This window comes from Trichosurus vulpecula, chromosome 2, assembly GCF_011100635.1.
Source record: "Trichosurus vulpecula isolate mTriVul1 chromosome 2, mTriVul1.pri, whole genome shotgun sequence".
Lineage (NCBI taxonomy): Eukaryota > Metazoa > Chordata > Mammalia > Diprotodontia > Phalangeridae > Trichosurus > Trichosurus vulpecula.
Window position 1 is genome coordinate 264,632,973 of NC_050574.1, and position 7,984 is coordinate 264,640,956.

At 38.5% G+C, this 7,984-nt stretch overlaps 1 pseudogene; it reads right to left on the bottom strand.

Moving 5' to 3' along the window:
- Positions 1-4,569: 4,569 nt before the first annotated feature.
- On the bottom strand, positions 4,570-5,479 carry LOC118836983 (annotated as a pseudogene).
- Between the last annotated feature and the right edge of the window lie 2,505 nt (positions 5,480-7,984).

A 7,984-nucleotide genomic window follows, 5' to 3' on the forward strand; every position in this document is an offset into this window, starting at 1 on the left:
CATGTGACTCTGGGCCAATCATTTAACCTCAGTCTGCCTTAGTTTCCTCATCTGAAAAATGGGGATAACAACAACACTTGCCTCCCAGGTGTGTTGTGAGGATAAAATGAGAAAGTATTTGAAAAGCGTTTTATAAATTTCTAAGGGCTATGCCAATGCACATTGTTACTATCATGTTCATGCTGCTGTTAAACTTCCTTTGTTAAATGTATGAATATATCTTTTTATTCTAATCCTGAGCCTAAATCACCAAATTAGCCTGAAACAGGCCTCTCCCAGAACAAGTAGACTATTCTAAAAATCTACGGTGAGGTTAAAAATCTGAGTGTGCATACAGGTTTAACATTAATTCTCCCTTTCAACATGGAGACTTGCTTAGATGACTTGAAATCTTACTGGGAATAAAAAAGTATGTCAGTGGATAGATTGGAATAATTGATTAAAGAAAAATGTGTCCTTAGATAAGCTCCTGTATCCGTAGATGGTAAGGGATATAGATTTTCTCTAACCACATAAGCTCAGAACTTTCTTTGAAACAGATCCACATCCTCCTAGGGAAGAATCAGCCTAGAATTATGTGGGACATACAACTGAAGTACTACTACCCTGGTAAGTGGTGGATGTAGGAGAAAGTAGGTATACCATTGGAAAGCTTTCTTTTTTATATTTGTTATTTGCTTTACTGATGTGTTTTATTTTTATATTAGAAACATTTACAGATTATTCTCATTTCATAAGAGGTCACTTGTAACAATGTAAAACAGTTAAATTTAATAATCAACAGTGACCTCATCTGAAAGCATATGCTGTAGTTCGGATCTGTAGCACCACCCCATCCCCCTATACATATGCAACATACTTCTTTTAAAAAAATAGAAATCCATTTTCTCTGTTTTTCACACCCCACCCCTCCCATGAGGGGAGGGGAAAAAAAGAAAAATTCTTGTAACAAATATGCATAGTGAAGGAAAACAAATTTCTTCAATGGCTGCATAAAAATATGTATACATCTTCTTCTGACCCTAGGTCCAACACTTCTTATAATTGAGGACATGTTTTATCATTGGTCTCCTGGATTCCTGGATGGTCAATGCATTGATCATAGTTCTTATAGTTTTCAAAATAATTTTTAATAGTGTTGCTATTGCATAAATTGTTCTACTGGTTCTACCCATTTTGTTCTTCATCAATTTATAAAAGTCCTCATAATTATTGATTTTTCATAAAATCAGTATTTTACTATAAATTGCCCTTATGGTTTTGCTCATTTCACTCTTCATCAGTTTGTTTAAGTCTTTCGCTATGTTTTCAAAATCATCTCTTTCCTCATTTCCTATGGCATAGTAGGACTCTATCACATCCATGTACTCTAACTTATTCAGCCATTTTTCAATTATTAGACAATCTCTTCATTTCCAGTTGTCACCTCACAAGAAAAGAGCTGCTATATACATACTTTACATAAATGACATTTTGTTCATTCTTTGATTTCTTTTGGTGTAGGTCTAGCAGTAGAAATTTTTAAAAGCACATCTTTTGGACTTGTGCAGAATCTAAAGGCTATGTACCCTGAAGTCATGCAGCAGGAATTCTTGTGAAATTAGAAGACATTTGTCAATAGTAGGATGGTGTAGTGGTCAGTGTATGATAACTATTACTTTTCAGCATAAAGGGGAAAAACTCTCTGGACATTCAATTACAGAACAAGAGACAATATGCTATGAGTAGAAAAGATGTTGGGAACTTTTATTTCCTATACTCCTTTGCTTGCTTGGAAGAAGGCAGGACCTGGTTTGATACCTATATCATACAACTACCACATTTATGGCCATCGCTACCAACTGGTATCAACTGGTTAAAACCTGAGTCTAGGCAAAGCTAAAGGCATGACCGTGATGTTCTATTGTATGTTGTTTTGTTCCTTTTGTTGAGTCCATTACTAAGGAAAATATAGCATGAGTCAAGTTGTTTGCTTGTGGTTTGGAGGCCCATTATGAACTGATCACATGACAAGGTTCATTGAAACACAGCTGATTAAGGGAGGAGGTGGAGTTAGAGGTTTTGCAGTGGAGTAGGTTCTTCACCACCATGAAGTTAAGAAAATGAATGTAGCTACCCAGGGTGAGGTGGGACTTAATGATAGATGGATTCTCACTCCCCAAGAACCATAGAAAACACAGAGATGCTCTGGTGTTAAGTGGAGCACCTAACCACCAAGGTGAACATAAGACTTTGGTTCAGAGAGGATGAGTGACTTACAATTGGAACCTTAGAGATCATCTAGTTCCCACCTTGCAAATGAGGAAACAGCCCTGGAGAAGTTAAATAATTTGCCCAAAGTCACAGAGGTAGTAGCATAGCCATTTAGAGATTTAGAATACAACTTAGGTCCTCTAAATTTAGAAAAGGTTAGAATAGAACTTACTTCCTCTAACTCCAAGTGCAGTTTTTCTTTCCTCTTTATTGAACAGGCTGTAATGATAGAAACTGCAAAGCACCTTTTTAGTAAAAAGAATATTAGTGGCTTAGTAGCACAACCTGGTGGTTAAATTAAAAACTGGGTTTGGCATTTAAAAAGTAATTCTAATAGTTTATGCAACCTCCTTACTATTTACACTTGACTAGTTGTACTGAAGGGGTATCTGCGTGGCAGCTAGAAAGCCTGAGCAAGTCACTTAACCCTGTTTGCCTAAGTTTCTTCATCTGTAAAATAAACTCGAGAAGGAAATGTTAAACCACTTCAATATTTTTGCCAAGAAAGCCCCAAATGGGATAATGAAGAGTCAGACATAGCTGAACAGCAAAGTAATACTGAAGCCCAATATGCAATATGCATAACATTATATTTTCCATTAAAATCTTCCTAGAATAGGTCATCATTAAGGAAAATGATTCTACATTATTGAAAGCCATACCAGCAAACTCTGTCAGGTCACACCAAAAGGAAAAGACTTTGAAGTTAGTACTGGTGATGAACTGAAGTTGTATTGTTTGAGCATTGTCCTCCCTAAGTCGGTAAGGCCTCGCTGTGAAGTTGACTACAAAATGATGAATTTTTTTCATCCCAGAAACTGTCTTGATAACATCTGTAGATTATATTGAAGTTGTGATCTATGTTGGTAGAAGAAATACACATAGATCATCAATAGTATCAAAGTTACTTTATCAGGAAATGTCTTATAAATTTTATTAGAACAGCAAAACCTCTATGCATATCCACAAGCATTTATTAAGCACTTGCCATATGCAGGGTTCATGACTTTGGTTCAGGAAGGCTTTCCTTTGCAGGTCAACAGATATCTGTTCTTTCTGTGGGACAGAGAATTACTAATGTGACTGGGTGAGAGATAGCTCCCTTCTAGCTGACCCCTTCCAGCTGCACTTTTCCCAGCTCCACCCTCTCAAGCTTTCAGGCATCCAAGAAGTTTCCCCATGCTGGGAGATGGGACAGGGATGAAGGGGAGGAACCTCTCCCTATCTAGATTCCACCAGTTCCAGCTAAGGGCCCTGCTGGTGCTCAGACTACTCTAAGTATATCATCATTAACCACCTGCCACTGGCCTCCCCAAAGGAGTTCTTGATAGGTCCTGGCTATTCCAACTATCCACATATTAAATTTTTTTTAAAAAAGTCTCACACAAGCCAAATGTGTTTGAATAGAAAAAAGAAAATCCTTGAAATTTGTCCTCCAAGACGTAGTGAGAAAAGTCCTACACAGCTACTGTGAAGACAAAAAAAAAAAAACAAAAAGGAATTGTCCACATGTGAGGGTTCTGAATCTTTGTCATGGCATGGACCCCTTTGGCAGTCTAATGAAACAAATAAACTCTTCTGAAAAATGTTATTTTTAGATGGACAAAGTAAAATCCATAGGGTTATACAAGAAATGAATTTTATTGAAATGCAGTTATCAAAATATGTTTTTTTAAAAACTGAGTTCACAGACCCCAAGTTAAGACTAATCCCCTGACCTAATGGAATTAATCAGTGCTGGGAAGCATTAAAAGATAACAAAGGACAAGGCTGACTTCAGTCCTAGGCTTATCCTAGAGAGCTTGACCAACCTACCAGTAGAGTTTATGCCATAGTCAATCATCAAGTGGTGATTGAGTGCTCATAGAGAAAAGCAGCACTAAACTTCTATTCAATGATGTCTTTCTGTAAACAACAACAGCAACAATAACAAACTGACATCATCCTGGGCTTTAAAGATGCTGAGAGTGTAATAGGCTAGACAAAATTAACATCTTGTCCATTGAAATGAGTGTGAAATTATAAAAACGCATGAAACAGGAAAGGTGAGTTAAAAATTATTTTGGCAAATTCCAGAAGGGACTGAGTAAATCTGATAACGAGTCATTGTTGGGCTTCCTTATTTGCTTTTGAGATAGCAGTAAGGTCTTTTAATAACAGAAGTGTGACCTTCATACCCACTCAAACTTTCTGTGCTCTCCTACTTCCAGCTCTCTTCTTTGCAACAAGCCCATCCAGAGCATAGGATGGAGGCGGCTACTTGAGCAACCTCTAAGAAACTGAGATGAAGGTATAAGGAGGAAATGGTCCCACAGCTTACACTCTTGAAGTGTTTACCACTTGGTGCAGTACTTTTCAAAAGGCCAATTTCACTTCCTTGTTCCTCATCTTGTAAATCAGGGGACTCAAGGAAGGGGTGACAGCATTATTCAACACCTGAATCACAGAATACCACCAAGGAGTAGAAGCAGGTCTGGGATAGATGAGGACCACAGGCCCATAGAGCAAGAGGATGGAGGTCAGGTGAGCACTGCAGGTGGAGAAAGCTCAGTGTCAACCCTCTGATGAGTGGATTTTCAATATGGAGAACACAATGTGAATGTATGAAGTGACATGAGCAGGAAACATAGAGGAGCCACAATGCCAACACTGGTGAAACTCACCATCTGGGCTAGAGAGGTGTCTGCACAAGGTAGGGGCAACACTACAGGGATATCACAAAAGAAATAATTTACCTCATTTGGGCCACAGTAGGGTAACTTAAAGATGAGAAATGTAAGCACAGCTGCATGCAGACAACCACCCAACCAGTTACCCATAGTCAGGACAGTATACACCCTTTGGTTCATAATGACTGTGTACCTCAGTGGGTGACAAATGGCTGTAAAGCAGTCATATGTCATCACAACATAGAGGAAACACTCAGTGCAACCTAGAAAATGGTAGAAGAATAGTTGGGATACACAGCCCTGGAAAGTGATGGTGTGACTGTATTCCATGAGGTATAGCAGTATTTTAGGGGAAATCACTGAAGGAAAAACATGTCAAACAGAGATAGATTTGCCAGGAAGAAATACATGGGGATGTAAAGCTGGGAAGAAGAGATAATAATTATGAGGATGAGCAGGTTCCCCAACAGGGTGAGGAAGTAGAATGTTAGAAACATGATAAAGAGTTCAGGCTCCAGACCCTTAGTGTGGGGTATTCCCATCAGGAAGAACTTGATCACTACTTCAGCTTCCCAAAGAGGATCTAGCCTGGGACAATTAAAAAAAAAACCTGAAACAATATTATAAGTAACAGAGTAAGAGATTCATAGAAATTTAGATTTGGAAGCTAGCTCATAGGTCATCTGGTCCAATCCATATCTGAACAGCTAACCCATATACAACACATCGATGCCACTCCTGACAATCCCGCCTCTGCTTGTAGACCTACAATAATTAAGGAACTACTACTACCCAAAATAACCCATTCCACTTTTCGATTACTTGAATTGTGAGAGAAAAAATATTATAAACCATCAAAATCTATTTCTATATAATCTTTACCCATTGCTGTACCTTTTGGGGCCAGGCAGAATAAATCATATCAAAAGGCAGTGCATTTTCTTATTAGAAAGTAAACTCCTTGAGAGCAAGGACTATCTTTGCTTTTGTATTTGTGTCCCTACAATGCTTGAAATATAGCAAATGCTTAATGAATGCTTTGTGTTCATTCATCTTTGTGAAGAAGGAGAACTTCTCAGCCTGCCTAAAAATTACCTATAGAATCCTGCTCTCTTCCAGACCCTGCTCTCAAATAATCAGCTCAGTTTATGTTTAATGAATTCACTTTTGTGAGAGAATATGTTGTTGGAGGAAGAAATGTTAAGGAAGCCAGTACTGATCTAATAGTCTGTTCTGGAATGTGTTAAAACCTAAGAAATGAAAAGGCTAGATCCAATTCTAGGCCTACTGAAGGGAGCTTGGCCAACCTACCTGTAGAGTGTATAACATGGACAGTGATCAGGTATCAGTTGGCTGTCCAACGGACAAAAGTAGCCCTAAACTTCTCAAAAGATCCTTTAAAAAAACCCACATGAACATTATCCTTGAAAGAGTTTGGAGTTGAATAGGTTAGATAAGATACACATGTCATCAACTGAAATATAAAGCTACTAAGTTATTAAAGTTTCATAGTTTCTGGACTATGATAATATGAATTAAGTTTCTGATGTTTGATGTGCACATAAGAGGGAATGAATCAAAGGAAAAGCTGTCCTCAGGGTCCCCAAAAGTTGGCAAAGTACCATAGCTCTGAGGCTAGAAGTGACCTCAAACTAAAACTATCATTTTATAGATGAGGAGGCTGAAATTTAGGGAGATTAAATGCCTTATCCATCGTCAGAGGAAGGATTTGAACCCAGCTTCTCTGATTCTAGATTCAGTGTCCTTTCCCCCGTACCATTGAAGTTTCCTTTGGGGCTTCCCTCGTCTCTGTTGCTGTAAGTAGGCTCCAGTCACTGAAAGCCAAAGGTATGAGACTGGTCCAAGTCTTCAGGAAACTATGGCACTGAATAAATGCCTATTAAGTAGATCTAACCTCCTGTTTCTGGAGTGGTTTTCTTCCTTCAGGAATTTGGAGCCCACGTACACTTTATCTAAATCAGATTCCAGAAAAAACTGCAGGATGTGGGTCTTTGGAAAAAGTCAGATTTCAGCTCAACATAAGAACACAGGCTTAACAATTAACTGTAATCTAATAATAATCAGCAATAAAATATCTAATCTAATAATAAGTAATGAAATGAGCTACCCAGTAAGTTGCAAGCTCACCATCAAGGAGGATATTCAAGGAGAGCTTAGAGGTCTATGTCTATGAAGAGTGTTTTGCAATGACTGGATTAGTACCCATGTCCCCCTGCATCTATCCCCCTGTGGCTTAAGTTATTTAGCTCCTATCTTAAAGCTTAACCTTGCACAAAGTACTAGGACCAATGTTCTACCAAGGCAGGAAAATAAAAGGACCTATAGATCAGTTTAGGTGACTCAAGTGAATTAGTATTAAGTCAGTCTAGCTGCAAGTCCACTTGTGACATTGGACTTGGCTATAATTGGGTTCCTTCCTTGTCCAGGCTGGTTTCTTAAACTGGATCTGTTTTGATCCCTTGGACTCAATTTCTGCCTTGTAACCTGTTCCATATCCCGTTGGGGTCTTGTGTTGATGTCACTTTTTCTCTGAGCAATTGGAGCTTTAACCACAGCCCCTATAGCTGAGTCCTTTATCATAACTGTCTACTTGGTCTCCTTTTTTTTTGCCAGCTTCCTGGATTTGTACCTTCTAGTTGTTATGAAATTACTCTGACACCTGGCTTTTCCTGCCTATTGTCTTCCCTTAGATATTTCTCGCTTGGACCATCTGTCTATTTTAGGCCATTCTGTCTTGATTCTTTACCCATTTGTTCAGACATCTTTCAGGTAACCACTGATTGGATCTTTTCAGTTGACTGTTCTACATTTTTTAAAAATTGGATTTGTGTTTTAATAGGTATAACAATGCTGATTGGCACCTTCGCTAGTAACCTATAGTCTTAGGGAGTTCTCTGAGGCATTGAGAGGTTACGTGACTGTAATACAACCTAGGTCTTTGAGACTTTGCGGCCAATTCTCTATCCATGATAGTCTATTGCCTCTTCTGTTCCATTTGTAATGGTCAGAGTCACAAGCCTCAGAAATCATATCTATAAAGA